The sequence below is a fragment of the Athene cunicularia genome, assembly GCF_003259725.1.
Source record: "Athene cunicularia isolate RWA chromosome 1 unlocalized genomic scaffold, athCun1 chr1_part2, whole genome shotgun sequence".
In the NCBI taxonomy this organism is placed as follows: domain Eukaryota; kingdom Metazoa; phylum Chordata; class Aves; order Strigiformes; family Strigidae; genus Athene; species Athene cunicularia.
In genome coordinates, this window is record NW_020799092.1 from 52212842 (window position 1) to 52231702 (window position 18861).

Genomic DNA, 18861 nt, shown 5'->3' on the forward strand with positions numbered 1-18861 from the left:
CCCCTCCACCCCCCCACCCCCCAATTGCAGAGAATAAGAAATAAAGCAAAGGCTTGGGAATCTAGAAAAGGACAGAGAGCGACCCATTACGGTCATGGGCAAAAGACAAACTTTTTAGGAAGGAAAAAAAAGAACATAAATTTAATTCAGACACTAACACCAACACTTAACAGACAGACTAGGACAGTGAGAAGCATTACCACATCTTAAAACACCTCCTCCTCACTTCTTCCTGGGCTCAACTTTGTTCCCTATTGCTCTTCTTTCCCTACAGTGATATAGGGTGCAGGGAATGGGGGAGCGGTCAGTCCCACCACTTCTTTCTCTTGGGGGAGGGTGGTTCTTCAACTGCTCCAGCATGATTCCCCTCTCACAGGAGACAGTCCTCCATGAACTTTGTCTGACATGAGTTCTTCCCATGGGCCTCAGCATTTCCAAAGGTGTTCGGGTGTGGGTCACCCCTGTGTGTTCCAATCCTCCCAGTGCCAAGCTACAACAGTGGGGACTTCTTCCCTCAGAGTCCCGGCCTTCTTTAAGTGTAGTCACATGCTCCAGTGTGGGGTCCTCCATGGGCTGCATGTTGGCATCTCCTTCATTGGCGACGTCCATGGACGGCAGGGGGGTGGCCCTGATGTCTCACCATGGGCTTCAGGGGGTCTCTGCACCAGTGCACCTTCCCCCCACTTCTCTTCCTTTTGTCCACTGATGTTGGTGTCCGCACAGATGTTCTTGCAATACATCACCACAACTCCAACTCCCCCTGCCAGGTTCCCCTTCAATATGTTGTCGCAGAGATGCAGCCACCATCGCTAATTGGCTTGGCCTTGGCACAGAAGCAGGTCTGACTTGGAGCCAGGAGAGCTTTGAGAAGCTTCTCACAGGGAATCACCACTGTAGCCCACTCCCCCACTACCAAAAACTCACCCAACACACTTGTATTGTGGGGTCTTTTCTCTTTTCTTGGCTATGCTACATAAATAAAACTACTGCTGCGATAAAGAAAATGTAAAAAGAACTATGAAAATGGAAACGAAGATGGACAAAGGGTTTTCAGGGGCAGAAGATATTGGTTTAAAAAAAAAAAAAAAAGATTTCTGTGAAATTAATTTTCCAACTGAGAAGCTACACTCAAATGTACAATGGTTTTGGTCCATACTAAGTGAGTGAATGTGACTTCAGCACATACAGAGGACAATAAACCCAGGAATGGAAGTTTAACTCCAGCAGAGAGAATCCTTTTATACAATGAAACACTGATCAAGATGTTTTTATTAGAAAGCAGAGGAAGATGAAGGTGGATGGGAAATCCAGTTGCTATGCCACAAAGTTTTGAAACAGAATTTATATGGGAAATAAAGACAAAATAACAAAGATTAAAAACGCTGCATAAAAAATAAGTATAGGAACGATGTTGCATATAAACTGCAGCATGAACAAATGTTCATGAAAACAGGTATAAAACACATTTGTGGCAGTAAACTACATCCAGCGCCAAAATAGCCTTCAGATTATAATTAACAAATGTAACATTATTTTAATTAATACTTATTAAACTACCATATAATTACTGTTTCTGTTAAAATGTCAGAATTCAGAAAATGGGTAACTTTGGAACTTAAGGAAAAGAATAACATGTTTTATTCATTAAGGTTTATGTGAAAACTTTCTATATTTTGTTGTGGATCACTTTGTATTCAGAAATGTTATTTTTCTGTAACCTTCTGAGACAACCACTTTTTACTCCTTTTTGATGAGGGAAATTATTTAATGCAACCCAACATCAATTATTACAATTTTCTTAGACAATGGTATGAGGAAATTTTCAAGAAAATACTAGCAACTGCAAAGGACATTACACATCTTCAGTTTAATCCAATAGATATATTTGCTCAGTGCAGAAGGAATGTTAGAGGTCCTTCCACACAGTGCAACAGTGATACAAGGACCTAAGTAGCCAAGGGACTCATACATGCTCCGTTCCTCTCAACTCATGAGCTCCCTTTTTCTTTGTGATCACTGTTCTTTTCCCATTGTGGTGTAAAATGGTGGTTCAGATTAAGTTCACGGTATAACTCCTGCTATTCTTGACAGAGAAGAAATTATTCTGACTCAAAATGTGTTCTATCCTCTTGCTTTCATTTTCCATTTGCTCATTGGTGGTTTTCTTTGTTATCTTATTGAGGATGCTGCTACTAACGAACTCTGGGCTTCACTGCTCCCTTGAGTACCATGTTCCACTGCACACTGATGTTTGAATTCTCTATATACCTACCCTACAAATTATTTTACTGTATGCTTAGTAGTTCCTGAAAAAGTAAAGTTGAGGCCTTATTTCTATACAAAACTCTTCTTAACATTCCACTTCATCTTCACTTTAGTTAGTCCTTCGTATGGAGTGGAAGTGTCCCCAAACTACAGGATAATTATTTTGAAAGTTAACTCTGACATTGTGACAAGAGATTGGAAACCAATAATTTTTTCTTATGTATTTCACTGGACAGTTTAGCTTACTTGTTTAGTAAAAGGCATAAATCCAGAAAAAAAGCCAGGCATGAAAATTAAGCCTACAATGATCTTGACAATTTCTAAGACATTTTGTTCCCTCTCCCCCTTGCTTCAGCATTTAAGAATTCAACATTTAAAGACATCCTGCTGCAGTATAAAAATATGACAAGAAAAATATTTGTTTCATTTGCAGCTATTAGAATGCCTTTAGAAAAGCCCGAGCTATGTTCTTTAGAAGTCTCTCTAAATCAGCCATTCTTGAGAAACATCTACTTGTTTAGAAAGACTAAAGAATGAACACACTTGTTAGATAAATTTATGTTAGAGTCAACAGGGCCAGATCCTTGTGGAGCTTTGAAGTGCCATAGAGAGCTGCAAGATGATAAGCTTATAGAATAAGCATGATGTTAAATCATCTGAAGAACGTTGTATCTAACCACCAGGTTGCTGAAAAAAATGGTACAGAGATTTCCTGTTCCTACTTCAAGTTCTGTGAAGAAATCTTAATTTATTTTTCTGATCAAGTGTTATAACATGGATTTGTGGCTGATGGGAGGTAAATGTTGATTCTAGAATGTTCTATACTCAGTATTTTTAAAGAGAAGGATTATTTTCTGGCACTTGGATCACCACATTTTATCCTGGAAACAAATATTCCTTTGCTGCCTGAATTCTTCAGCCTAGTATTGTACACAGACAGCACAGGAGGCCATAGACTCTATATACAGTTGTCTCCCAGTGCACAAATAAATGATCTGGGCTTTGTTTATTCTACTTGTGATGATGTTAAAATAGTTTAGAGGGTAGACAGTTCAAATTTCTGTTCTAACTTTTGAGCCTAATCATTTAAACGTGGCAAATATTTCCAAGCATCCTTTTTAAAAAGATGTATATAAGTTTTAAAAAAATCATTTCAGGAATCAACCCAGTCATAACATCACAAGACTAATAGGTTTTATTTCTATATAGTGATTGAAGTGTGGCTTTATCCCAAGCTAGAGGACACACACTCCCATAAAAGCAACAGCATTAGCTTATGAGTTTCCTAAATGCAGCTGCTCATTGTTTACTGGACCTAAAATGTTTGCATTCAAGTGATCCTGAGATTGGGTGAGATATTATATTTCAATCTTTTAATATCACCTGATTTATTTTTATGAGAGTGAATTAGGAAGAGATTTCAAAAATATTCTGCTGTTACCAGAGAGAAGGAGGTGGTTTTGAGAGACAGAGTGCAGATAGATCAGGAACCTCTTCAGCCAGATAGCTGGAATTATGTCACAAGGTGGTGTCACAACCTCTTTCAGCTGCACAGCAAGACAAGCCTTCTTGCACTGTGAGTAACGAGCCTGTTAGTCATTCAAAATGGAGGAGCAACACTCATGACAACTACAGGCCTCTTTAAATAATTAAAGGTACTGAAGTATGCCAAGATTCCAGCTACAGAGTCAAAATGATTTGTAGGTAACTAATGCATGAGGACGAACTTGAATTCATAAGGCATAGATTAATTTCAGGCTCTATAATGAAAGGTTTTGTATGAATTCAAACTGCCAGTGATACAGAGGCCTGAGCGTCTGCAAACTTTTTCAAGTCAAAAAATGTTGAGCAAAACTAGAAATAATAATGAAATAAATGTTGAGCGTTTTGCTAGTTTTACGTAAGACTGTGGAAAATTTTCTTTCCTCTGCCTCCAAAAGTAGAACTATTATCTGCAAGGAGGTACTATATAGTTTCTCCTCATTAGTATTTATCAATGTGTATGTGCAAAATGGTGATGTTTCCTTCATTTCTTTCATAATTGTAAATTTAGATGTTTCCTTGCAGATTTTGTGGCATTCCTTGCAGTGAATTGACAATGGTCTTAACATTGACGGGTTTACTGCACATTTTGCCCATGGTCTCATATCAGTGATAGTTAATGGCACTGTCTACTAGACCTAAATATCTGTACTGCAAGCATGGACAAAATAAATATATATCTTAAGTTCCTGTGGGAGTGGACATATATTAAAACCACCCTTTGAAACGTTTTTTTTTTCCACTTTGTATAGTGACATATGAAGAAACGCTTCTGTCAGAAGAGCTAGTAGTAATGAATAATTAAAATCAAATCCTCAGGGCTTTTATGTAACTCTGTTATTCATGTATTTTTTTCTCTTCAGTTCCGGGATCATATAATATACATACTCCCCAGACACTACCCTTGAACTATGGATCATCTTCAGGAAATAGAAGTGTTGATATAATGAGCCCTTCATGTTGCTCTTCTATTTCCCTATGATTTCTGATTGACAAATGAAAATACCTTTTTTTTTTTGGTCATAATTTTGAAAATGAACATTTTAGTGGAATATAGTTAATTTGAATGCTTCTTTTGACATTTTTCTGATTAGCTGTTAATGTTTGGTGAATGCTTGTGCTTGTGTGAGACAAAGGTTCTCTCAGGCTATCAGCCTGTAACATTATAGACCCTTACCCATATCAGGACCAAAAGCTAATTGCATAGACCTTCCCATTATGCCTCAGAGGTGCAAAGAAAGCTTTTTAAAGGATTAAGGGATCATAGATGATTTGACCAGTGTATGGAAGCCCAGTGTGGTATTTTAGTATATCCACGATCTCTCTAATCGATTCAGTATTTCTTCAATCAAATGTCACTACTTCCTTGATTTATTCTGACCTTTAGCCTTATTTTTTTCCCAATCCTTTCAGTTGTACCTATGCAGGTCCTGTGATGTGAAGCCCACCCAGCCCAGATTCATTTTTATTCCTATGTGTTAGCTGTCTGCTTTGACTTCTGCCACAGCCAGTTAAATTGTCTAAAGAGATGTGTTCTCCCAAGTTGTGCCATCCAGGATGGGGCCAGTATTCTTTTCCTCAGTAATAGCTCTTCTGTCCCTGACCACTATCACTATGCACTTGGGAATCTGGGAACCCTTTGTGGTTCCATTTCTGTGTGTCCCAGCTATGTTCTGGCTTCAAAGGGCAAGACTGAGAAGTGCACCTGTCCCACTCCTCCCCTTCCCAGCAGATTTCTTCCTCAGTGAACATGTTTCCATGGAGATTATATCTGTCATGAGGGACAGCTGGTGTTTTCCAAAAAGGACCATATTTACATTAGAAAAGGACTGGGATCCTGGTGTTCAGACCAGCAGGTAAGATGCTGTGTAGCACTTAACATATTCATGAATAGCAGTTCTTTACAACTTTGAAGTATTTATTTGGAATTAATGCAGCCTTTACCTGACTTCTTTTTTTCCATCCATCTCTGCAAAGGTCTGTTTTTTTTCCTGAATAATAACAGTGACAACACTGACACTGAAACAGGTAATGAAAATAAAGTTCTCTTTGATGTAATTTTTTAAAATAATTGTGGTTTTTCTGGTCTTGCGTGGCTCCTGAGATCTTTTGGCAGCAACTTCTCACAACTTTTCAATTTTCTCAGCAGTCCAAGACAAAGTTATACAACTGGACCATATCAATTTGAGCACCTAAATCTCTGTGGAGGGGGAAAGGTTACAGGGAGAAGGGGTTACAGTAAGTTTCTAGCCTCTTACATCACAAATGAATTCTATGAATTTGGAATCAAAACCCACTAAAGATGGCTCCATTTTTGTCTGTGAAATAATAAATTGGAGGCATGGTGAATAAAATAGACCTGTCTTTTTTAGATTCTCTCCTTTCTGGGCAGTCTTGGGCTATTAGCAGTAGTAAACTCATTTTGGTTTTCTGAATAGTCTCTTAGTTATTTGATGTATTTTACAATGAAGGAGCAAAATTGTCTGGAATGTCACTTATCTGATATGTGATCAATATCCATGAAAATAAAATTTCTTGATTAGTACTCTGGAAGTCAACCTGACTTCTTACAGTGGTGGATTTCTCTTATGTAACTACCCACATAAAAGCAAATATTGTCCATGATTTTTGCTTGGCTCTGCGATCAAATGATCTGTCAGGTTTCCAGAGAAAGGTTAAAATCCGTTACTGACCCCTTCTGTCTGCCTGCTTCACTGACAGAGGTTCCAGGTACTTCTGATCCTCCTGTATGCCAGTTCCTTTCAGCCTGGTTCACAACTGGACTAAATACCTCTCCTAGGAATGGATGGGGGAAGCTGTCCTCTATGAGAGGGCCTAGGGGTGTCAGGAGTCCCACCATACAATTTTAAATTGCCTCCACAAATCTGTCAGAGGTGTGGTTTTAAATTCATTATCCCATCTCCTCCAACCTCTTTTGCTGCAGAGAATTAATGTGATAGGCCTCTGAAAGCAATTCATTAATGACTGAAGAGTCTCTAGAGGCCAGAAGTTGAAAGGCTGAATTTATTTATGTGTATAGTGAAGAAGTCAAGGTAAATAATACATATTTTTAGAGACTACTGTATATTTACTGATAGATTATTTTTTTTTTTCACTTTGGAAAGGAAATGCTTTTCTTCTAAGTACATAAAAAAATTATATTCATTGTTATTCTTCCTGAACTTTGAGGCATGGTTTCTCTTTTTGTCTGAAAAACGTTCTTCAATTCCTTGCAAGATATTTTTCAAACATCAAAAGGTTTTTATTAAACAAAACTAATGTTTGAATGAGGAAGAGGAGCAGAGAGATATAATCTGTAGCACAGCACAAAATTCATTCTCTGAATGTTGGCAAAGGTTGCTATTCTTTTTAAGTGTGGGTGTGCATGTGTGCAGGCACGTGCATAAATCGTTTGCTCAGGTGAAAAGCTTACATTACCAGCAGTTGTGCCGACTCACATAGCCAGGAAAATCAGAGGCTGACACAAAATGGCAAATATATTGCAGCATAAAAGGTCACTTTGAAAATTTCTGACAGTCTGGAACATGGATGTCAAAAATCAACAGCACATTGTCCTGTTTGGCTGGACTGTGCTACTACACTCTCTCTATGCACTCTTATTATCTAAAATAATTGCATGCTCTTTTGAAATCAGACAGCCATTCAAAGACTGTATTTCCCATTTTAGTAAGAAATGAATCAAGTGCAGTGAACAGCTTATTTCATTCCAACAGTCCTTTTAACATGGAAATAGTAGAGTCTTTCAATTAACATAATTCTGTTTATGCCATTAAAGATAATGTAGGAACAATTGATAGTTGTCCAGTTTAGGAACTGTGTACCTAAAGCTTGCCTGTATTTTAACCTATATAATAATGAAATGTCTAATAAAAAGCTTTTCTTCTAACTTTCCTCACATTTCTTCCCTGTGTCTAGAACAGTAACAGAATCTCTGCTGACTACCGATGTATCAATCTCCCTATCTTTTCATTTATGAATTTCAGCCACAGAAACCAGTGGGGTTTTTTCCTAATTCTTGTTTTAGAAAGCCTTAAAGTATTTTATGAGAAAAGGCACTGAAGAACAGATAGACTGGGAAAAGTCTTGGGGATTGTTGCTGAAGGAGAAGAAGATATAGAATAACTTTTCCCAGCTCACTCCAGTAATTTATAAACAAAATAAAAACTCTTCCACAAAACGTAGAGATTTCTAGAAAGCACTTTAATTTTCACTTCCAATTTCAAAAACTACTCTTGACAACTCTTTAAAGTAAGGATTTCTTGGAATCCATTTTCTCATACTTACGTTACCAGTCCATCCCTATTTCACAACACACAGACTCTGCACCTCACAGAGACCTCTATAAATGCACCCTACTGCCTCCACACAGACACTGTGAGATCCATGTTCAAAAGGATGTCAATGTCAAAGGACATACAAGTCATGATCTTGGCCAAACCTTAAACCAGATTTTATCATCATGATGATATTATACAGTACATAGAAATACATATATGAGGATTATTGAAATCTTTGCCATGGGTTTGACTATTTCTTAACATTTGAGAAATAAGTGCATCTGCAATACATAATCACAGACAACTTCCAGGTAGGGAACATCCACAGCTTCTCTGGGCAACCAGTTCCAGTGTCTCACCACTCTCATAGTAAAAAATTTCTTCCTTATAGCTAATAGAAATCTACCCTCTTTCAGTTTAAAACTGTCATCCCTCATCCTATCACTACAATCCCTGATAATGAGTCCCTCCTCATCTTTCCTGTTGGCTGCCTTTAAATACTGGAAGGCCATTATAAGGTGTTCCTGGAGCCTTCTCTTCTCTGGGCTGAACAACCACAACTCTCTCAGCCTGTCCTTATAAGGGAGGTTCTCCCACCCCCTGATCATCTTTGTGACCTCCTCTAGACCGAATTAAGCAGGTCCATGTCCTCCTTATTCTGGAGGCCCCAGAGCTGGACACAGTACTCCAGGTGGGGTCTCACAAGAGCAGAGTAGAGCAGTGGGAACACCTCCCTCCACCTGCTGGCCACACTTCTCTTGATGAAGCCTAGGATACATTTGGCTTTCTGGCCTGCAAGCGTATGTTGCTGGCTCATATTCATTTTTTCATCTACCAATAGCCCCATGTCCTTCTCCACTGGGCTGCTCTTAATCCACTCTTCACCCAGCCTCTATCTGTGCCTGGGATTGCCCTGACCCATGTGCAGGACCTTGCATTTGGTGTTGAACTTTTTGCACAGGCTCACCTCTCAAGCATGCCAAGATCCCTCTGGATGGCATCCTTTCTCTCCAGCGTGTTGACATCACACAGCTTTGTGTTGTTATCAGTCTTGCTGAGGGTGGACTAATCCTACTTTCCCTGTTAAACAGCACAGGTCCCAGTACTGACCCTTGAATGCTACTTGTCACTCTTCTCCACTTGGACATCAAGCTGTTGACCACAACTCTTGATGATTGTGACAATCTAGCCCATTCTTTATCTACTGAGTGCTCCATTGGTCAAATCCATGTCTCTTCAATTTAGTGACAAAGACGTTGTGCAGGACAGTGTCAAATGGTTTGCACAAATCCAGGCAGATGACATCAGCTGCTCTTGCCTTATCCCCCAGCAATGTAACCCCACTGTAGAAGACCACTACATTTTTCAGGCATGATTTGCTCTTAGTGAAGCCATGTTGGCTGTCACCAATCACGTCCTTATTTTCCATGTGCCCTTGCACAGTTTCCAGGAGGATCCTCTCCATGATCTTGCTGGGCACAGAGGTGAAACTGACTGGCCTGTAGTTCCCTGGATCTTCATTTCTTCCCTTTTTAAAAATGGGGATTATGCTTCCCCTTTTCTAGTCATAGGAAAATTCACTGGATTGCACAACATCTCAAATATGATGAATAGTGGCTTAATCACTTCATCCATTTTCCCTCAGAATCTGTGGATGCATCTCATCAGGTCCCATGGACTTGTTCAACTTCAGGTTCCTTAGATGGTCTTGAACCTGATCTTCTCCTACAGTGGGTGGTTCTTCATTCTCCCAGGCTCTGCCTTTGCTGTCTACAAAGATGGTGGGGCTGGAGCCCTTGGCAGTGAAGACTGAGGTAAAAAAGTCATTGAGTACCTCAGCCTTCTCCATATCTCAGGTGACCAGGTCTCCCACTCCCTTCTGGAGAGGGCCTACATTTTCTCTAGTCTTCCTTTTATCATGACATACCTATAGAAACTTCTCTTGTTGCCCTTGATGTCCCTGGCCAGATTTAATTCTTTAGCTTTCTTAACCTGATCCTTGGCTGGTCGGACAATTTCTCTGTATTCCTCCCAGACTATCTGTCCTTGGTTCCACCCTCTGTAGGCTTCCTTTTTGTGTTTGAGTTTGTCCAGGAACTCATTGTTCAGACTTCCTGGAGTTCTTGCCTGACTTTCTCTTTGTCAGGATGTAGCTTGGAGGAGGCGATCCTTGAATGTTAACCAGCTTTCTTGGATCCCTCTTCCCTCCATGGCTTTATCTCATGCTACTCTGCCAAGCAGGTCCCTGAAGATGACCAAGTCCTGCTCTCCTGAATTCCAGGGTAGGAAGCTTGTTCTATGCCCTCCTCACTGCTCTAAGGATCTTGAACTCCACCACTTCATGGTCACTGCAGCCAAGGCTGCCCTTTTGCTCCTCAGTCTCCACCAGACCCTACTTGTTGGTGAGAGCAAGGTCTAGCATAGCACCTCTCCTCATTGGCGCCTCTATCACTTTGAGAAATAAATTATCATTAATGTGTTCCAAGAACCTCCTGGATTGTGTATGCCCTGCTGTGTTGTCCTGCTAAGAGATATTGGCGTGGTTGAAGTCCCCCATGAGAACCAGAGCTTGTGAACATGAGGCTGCTCCTATCTGACTATAGAGGGCCTCATCTGCTTGGTCTTGCTCTTGGGTGGCCTGCAGCAGACCCCCACTTTAACATCTCCTGTTCTTTCCTTCCCTTTAATCCGGACCCATAAACTCTTGGTCATGGCCTCATTCATCTCCAAGTGGAGCTCCATGCACTCCAGCAGCTGACTGACATAGAGGATGATGCCCCCTCCTCATCTCCCCTGCCTGTCCTTCCTAAAGATCCTGTATAATTCCATTCCAACACTCCAGCCATAGGAGTCATCTCACCACATGTCCATGATTTCAGTGAGAACATGCAAAAAGATATCAATTTAAATATAGAGTATTTTCTGCAAAAGAGACATGAATGCTACTTCAAGCATTTAGAAGCAAATTGTATAGAATTTGTGTTAATTTGTGAACAGTTTTCCTTTATAGGGCATATCATAATAGAACATTAGTCAGCTCTGAATAGGTTTATGAAGATATCTTGAAGTAACCTATATGTATAGAAACTGCAGCAATTATTGTGAGCTGCACTTTGGATCAGACACTGGACATATTTCAGTGGATTTCATCAGTTAACATCATTTTTATTAGAGCTAAAGAGGAAATATTTGACTTCTTTTTATAAGCAGGACTCTTTAGAAAACAAATATATTCTTAAGCGATAAAACCAATGAGACCTTAAAAAGCATTGTTTAGCTGCAGAAACTCTGATACAGTCACTGGGAGTTGGAAAATCTCAGCTTGATCTGCTACTAAGTCATCTTATTTTAGAGCTAACCAGAAAAAGATTTTTTAAATGGTAGAATATTTTTTTTTTAATAATATTATTTTGGTTATTGACATTTTATTCTTAAAAAAAAAAAAAAAAAAGGAATCTAGATTATCTAGATTTATAGAAAATGAAAAGTATAGGGGAAACATTTGCCACCCTAGTAGGCCAGGTACAGTAACTGACTACTGTACATTCTACTCCTCATCTGTAACCATGCCTCTAAAAAGTCATCTGCTGGGATAGAAACCCCTCAGTGGTCTGGATCTTGTTCCAAACCTCCGAGTGTTTGCTTTTTTTTGAAAAGAGAGAGATGCAGTCACTGGGTCTAACATTAAACTTGATGTAGTAGTAGAAAGTTGTCTCAGATTTAGGTCATTGTTATGGATAAACTTTGAATACAATAAATAGATACCTGGTTATATAAAATGAGATTTTATTCTTGCAGAATAAGGCAGAGTTTCATCTGTTTTGTTTTGTGATTTGTTCTTTATGAGGAGAATTAATTAAAATGTTGAAATAAATAAATCCTAGATCTTCTCTTGAGGCTCTCTTTTTTTGGCATTTGAATCACTAACCTCTCTGTTGCTACAGACTTAAAATAAAACCTAAACCTTTTATTTCTGAAGAGAAAGTTTATGCAGAAAACTAATTCTAACCTTCTATTCTGATTCCTGTGACAATAGTTATGTCTCTATGCAAGCAGAAGTGTCTGCGAGGAAAATTCTCAGATGTCAAGAGTCAAAGTATAAATATTACTGAATGTAAGTAGACAAGAGAGCTCAGAATAATTTTGTGACCTTTCAATTAAGTCATGCACAATACATTTGTTTGCTCTTACCCTCAGTTCTTTTCATGGCCCACTGCATAAGCCAAAAACTTGGAATGCATCTAGCTGAGGAAAAGATAATATAAAGGATAATGTAAAAACTGGTTTTATGTTACTTTATAAAAATAAAAATTACTATAACTTATGACTGTGGCTTATATCTACAAGCAGGTTTTCACCTGTTTGAATATACTAGCTAGCATCTACTACGCATTTTTAAAGGTTTTTGCTCTTTGCTGCTGATGAGAAAAAGCCTGTCATGTTCTTTTGTTAAAAGTAATAATAGACTTGTTCTCTGCTAAGAGGTATACATAAAATATGTACGGTAATAAAAAAAAAATCCCTTAGGTAGTATGCCGTAATATTCTGTAATATTACCATTTCCCATAAATAAAGACCACAATAAATTGGACACCAGAGTTAGGACACATTGTACTTTAGAGGTCTGCAGTGCAGCGTTTTATAACCAAGCTGGGCTCTTTTCACAGTTGGTGAAAAGGACTGAGCATTTTTCAAGACTGATTCATAAGACCTCTTTTAGACATCTACCTTAGGGTGAGAATCATTATGCCCTGAAAGTGGTTATTTCTCTCTAGGTATGAAGGTAGTGTAGGATGACTCTTTCAGTGTAGTTGATTACCAGCAATAGGTGCCTGCATTTCTCAGATGAATCCCATTACAACTGTGTGGGATCCAATGAATCCATTTGCTGAAAGACTGGCTAAATTCAGAGTGCACAGTCCTTCCCCATGTATAAGGCCACCTACAAGTAGCTGTAGCATACTACTAAGAACCTGTACACCTCAGAATACTTCAATCTCTGACTACACATGTGTCAAGCAGTAAGATACTGGAGCTGGATCACACTCATACTGTTTCTTAACCCTGTTCCCCACGTGTACATTTCCTGCTGGAGGATGGATGTAACAGCAGTCCCCATTGTTAGGCAGTCGGATGAAATTCAGTTACATACAATTCAAATTACCTTAGCGATACATTTATCAGGATAGATGGGGTAACTGTGTGATGTTGCTGCAAAGTCAGTTGATCCCACAAGATGGGTGTGCCAGGAATGGTGTGCCCCTTATCTAAAAAGGACATCTTTTGTCCTGGTTGAGTCCCTCACACCCATTTCTTCTCTGAATGTCATCTCAGACTGGGACCTTAATGTTGATGTGGATCTGCACAGTGTGCATGCAAGCATAGTCTTTACAATGAAGTTCATATTCAGATCTGTTATCAGAATGATGATGTTTTCAATCTACTTGGCTTAGAGTCAAAAGAAGTGGCAAGACCCTTTCAATTTTCATCCCTTTAACTGTTGTTATTCTTGCATAGCCTATAGCTTTTAGAAACTATTTCAATTTATCTTCTTAACAGACCTTTAAATAGCTTTAAAATAGATTTAATTTTCCCTCAAATCCTTGCATATTGCCTATATGATAACAAACCTATAACTTAGATCAGGTCACTTCAGTAAAAGTAATAACTTTTTGTATGCAAAATGTGTAATCCCTTTTCACCTCAGTTGGTTTTCAGTTATTACTGCTGTTTAGTATTTTGAAAATGGTTATGCACTTTTATTCTTCTATTATTCAGAAAAATATGAATGAATTTCCTGAAACATTTTTTCAAAAAATACACCCCTAGACTGAAGCAAAGTTTAGGAAGATTCAGACCCAAAGTTAATTTCATAATCGTCATAAAATACAAACCCAGAATTTATCATTAAAATTTTAACTATATTGTTAGTGCTTAGAAAAAGCTATAATAGAAAGTAAGAATATATGCACATAACTTTACTTGTCACCTTACTTGTCGATGAAATAAATCAGTACTTAGATGTCAGAAAAAAAGGTATTCAAGAAGCATCATATCATGGGAGTTCAAGGACTGATACTTATTGACCATTCATGACAGAGAGATCTAATAGTGTTGTTCTAAGTGCTATATTTCAAAAAAATCTCTGTATGCTAGTAAACATGGGTTAATTTTCTCCAGTGGGAAGAATTTTGCTCTTTTATAAACTTGAAAAATTCCTATTGGCTTCAGTGAGAATTGGACAAACTTGCAGGATTTAGTCTTGTTGCTCATTTTAGAAAAGAAGCATAGAGCAAATCACAGAAATGTTTTCCCAATGCTAGCAATTTAAAAGTACTTTCTATTTAATCATGGGGTTCTCCTAAGGCTACATTGCCACCTTTACCTTCAAATTAATCTCTTTCAAACAGTATGCATTCTGAATACCCGTCTTCCCACTGTGCTTGATATATCACAGTGTGTCTCTTATCTGAATAAGATTAGAGGGACATCTTGCACATTCCATATAGGTTTTCTACTCTTCTTAACAATGTTTTTTTCTGGAAGCAGTTATTCATTCGCTTGAAACTAGAAAAATTTATAACACATAACACACTGGAATACCAGTTCCTGGCAGACTCAACACTCTTTACATAAAGAAGTGCCAAGACTGCCTTGTACAGGGTTGGGAAGTGTTTAAATAATTAATTGAATATCTTTATTGTCATATAAAGATGCACAACAAGATACTTCAGCATAACCAAGATAAAAGAACTGAGAGGTTTTTGGCCACAAGAACAGTGAATGAACTGCATTCAGATATGACTTTTCTTCCATGTTAGTGGGAGGATACCTGAAGCTGTCTGATCTTGCCTCAGCTTCTAAGTATTTAATTTTAGTGTCATGTTTCATTCCATGATGCTAGGAAAATGAGTCATAAGCTTAAAAATGTTTTTATTTAACTAGGCACTGAGCACATTAAACTCAATCATTCACCAAAGGTTTTCAGGTTTACAAGGTAAGCCAGAAAACTGATGTAACAGAGAAGAGGACCAAGAAGTTATCTATGCCACAGACACCTCCTGTTTGCTCTAGAAGTTTTTTCACTTAAGCAGATGTGCAGAGCAATGAGACAGAGTATCATTTCAGGTATACTTTATACACTGGGAACAGTAGATCCACAGCCATGTCATCCCAGAGTTCCAAATGAAGTAGCACAGATCCAGTAAAAAAGTAGTTTTCATGTCTGACACTCAGAGATGATAATAGCTACTTGAATAATAATAATTTTTTTTTAATATTTATATGTAAGAAATGAGATTGAATTGTGTTTTGCATTGGGATGTGCTAGTTCTTTACGATCCCAATAAAAAAAATGTAATTCAAAATGCTCCCATGTTGCGTAGACATTAAAATCCCTCCAGGCAGTTTTCTAGATTTACTACAGAATAAAAATCCCTTTCAGACACCAAACAAGAGATTAGTTTAGCATTTTGGAAGATCAAGGGAATATTTGAATTATATGCTGAAATAGAAACCTGTAAGAGTTGCTCAAGCAAGTGAGATATATCGGTCATTCTTTATTCCACCAGCAGGATCCCGTTACACGATTCCATAACATCATCAAATTCAGAAGATAAAAGAATAGTGCAGACTCAGGACCATAAGGTAGCATGTCTTTCCTGACTGTTACTAAACACAAGAAAGGAACTGAGAGATGTAAATCATAATTATCTTCCTTCCTAGAATAAATTGAGAAAAGAAAGCAAATGAACTTCTTGGTAACTTCTAGTTAAGGTCTTCCATTCCAAACTATAGGTATAATCCCACTCTTAGGATAATTTTGATTTGTTAAATAATCTGAGAGAGACTCTTCTCTGCAATTTGACAGCAGTCCCATTTGTTTCCTTGTTGCCAGGCTCACTTTCATTCAGCATATAAGGTGTTCATATTTGACATGCAAGTCACAGAATAGTGTTTGTGTACAGTACTGTTTCTGATTAACAAGTGCCTTTGATTTTCCATTCCCATTGCCTTTAGCAGCTGAGGAGACAGTGCTCTGAATATTTAACCTGATGATCATATTCCAAGTGTTTTCGGATTTCGCTTCCAGGTGAGTGTAATGCTTCTCACTAGAATTCCTGAATCTTTTGACATAATGAGATCATTGATTTGAGATTTCGAATATCTGAAGGAACTAAGTAAACATAATTTTTTGTGAGGATGAATAAATAAAATTTCTTTTTTTGTTTGTTTGTTTGTTTGGGGGTGTTTGTTTGTTTGTTTTTCTGGTAGTGTGCAAAAGCATGGTGTCCTTTATCTCTGAATTACCTGTCTTGTCTGGAAGATTATTTCCTCCTATTTTCAGCAGTATTTTAAAATCTAATCATAAGTTGGCTCCAAAAGAAAATTAGACTCTTAATTTCTTATACTTAGAGACATGTATTCTTAAATGTATAGATCTTTCTAGATATTTTCTGAGGAGTAACTTTCTGATACACCAGGAAACAGAACATTCTGAGAGGAAAACCTGGAGATCTGAAGAAACACAAGAGTCTGTCATTGCAGGAGTGAAGAACTTTCACCTTGCCACGCTCTGTGTGTAATTCAAGGTGATGTTCCTTGTATTCCTGATGGACCAACGCACAGTCTCAGTGAGGCTGACTGTTACAATGTCAGTCTTCCGAATTTTCTGTGGGAAATAACACTGGGAGATGAAGATCTTTTTATGTCAGTTTTAGACATTTAGATATGCAAGCTAGCTGCAAACAGTTTCCCCATTTACCTGAAAGATGTTGGGGGTTTTATGCCAGGGTTTCTTCCCTCATCCATTACTGTACAATTAGACTATATCTGACAGAATCAGATTAAAATTAGCTATTACCTTCAATCATTCCACATTCAGTCCTTCAACATCTTGTCTATTTAGCAAGATATTCTCAAGTGAATTAATTCAGCATGAACACTGTTTACCAAGATGTGAGAAAATGAAACCCTGCAGGGATTTTCTGTTAAATCAGTGTAACATTTTTTAAATGTCTGAAGGAAACACAAAATGAGTTTAAAGACAAAAGATGTAAATAGAGAAAGGCAAGGACAGAAAAGAAGGCTAAAGAAATATAGACCATGAACAAAAGAGTAGATTGAGATATAGCACAGCAGAACTGTAAACAAGCAAATATTAAGCAATGTACAGACAGAAAGCAGAGGATGTCCAGTCATTATGGTATTACAGAAAAGCAAGAATTGCACAAAAGGAGCAGCAGAAGCTGAAAATAAGAATGAACTAATTCATTTGAGATCACTGTCAACACTTCAGCTGATAGCAGAATTAGGCTTTAAATACACAAGAAAAAAGTCTACATATAAAAAACCATATATATATATATATACTTAAATATATACATGTAGCAGGGAAAGCTGGAAAAACTTACATATATTCTTATGGCACAGTTATAAAAATAACGCGATTATAATGGAGAAATTGCTGAATGTACTGAAAAATAACTTAATTGGGTACTGATAGTAGTCTGGCAAGACGAGTGTATGGGGATTTACCTTTGTCATCCAGAAGCAGTGTGGAAAAGTGTCTATGAAAAGACCGTGAGTTGAGACAATATTCTATATTTTTAGAATCAGTATTCTAGTTTTAAAACCTGATTCAGCACCTTCAAAGTAAGTATAACACATTTTATGTTTAACAGTTCTATGCCTACAGATTTCTCTTTGTCTGGACATTGATGTACTAAATTCTCAAGTGTGCATGAAGCTTAACTTGCTTTTGCAGGGATGTTTTATTGAATGAAGATAAGAAGCAGACATAATTTTCTGTCAAGAGTTGCTGTACCTTAGCCAGATGACCTGCCCCAAAATGAAAACACCCTCCAAAAGATGTTTGTAGAAAACCTGTTTGAGAGGGCATGTTGAGAAACTTGCAAGGTCTTCTTAACAAGATGAAAAGGATTTGTGTGTCAGTGTGAGTGTCTGTCAAACAAATTATCATAAACTCGATTCTACTGTAGTTCTGGCACGCCGCCTTGCAGAGCTTGTCCATGGGAGGCGGTCAGGCAGATTTCCAGGCCTTCGCTCACCTCATGGGTGCCAATGCAGCCTCCTTCTGTGGTCTTTCCTTCGACTCTGCACACCCATGCTCTGTCTGCAGGGCAACAGATTTGGCTGTGGAGAAAAATACAGCCTTTCCAAGAACATATCTTAACAACAAATTACTTCACGTTACACTTAACAGTGAAATAAAAAATCCTCTCAAGAAGGATCCAATTTAGTTAGAACAGCTTCTACAGGCAGTCTTTCCCCTAGGATGTAGTACTGCTAGAAAATTATGCACCGTACATGTACATGATAAAGCATTTGTTCAGAGATGTTTCACAGTCAAAAGATATCAGGAGAGAGCTCTGGTCAACACTGTCACATCATTACACTGAAAAGGAATTGTACAAGGAAACAAAAGAAGTGTCATTTTGAAAGTACAAACAATTACTTTGGTGTGTTTTGCAGCAAGTCATTCAGGTATAACAATGTTTGAAATCTACAAAAAATATAGAAACATTGATACACAAACTTTGTTGAAAAGCATTGAACGCAAACAGAAACAAAAGCAAAAAAAGAAGTTAAAAGCAAACCAATTTGATCTAGTCATATAAGCTATTGCAGACTGCTAATTTTGTTTTCTTTTATTGTAGTTCTCCATGTATTTCCATCCTACTGAGATGGCTGTTATGTGTGTACACTTCAGAGAGAAATGATAAAAGACTTTTTT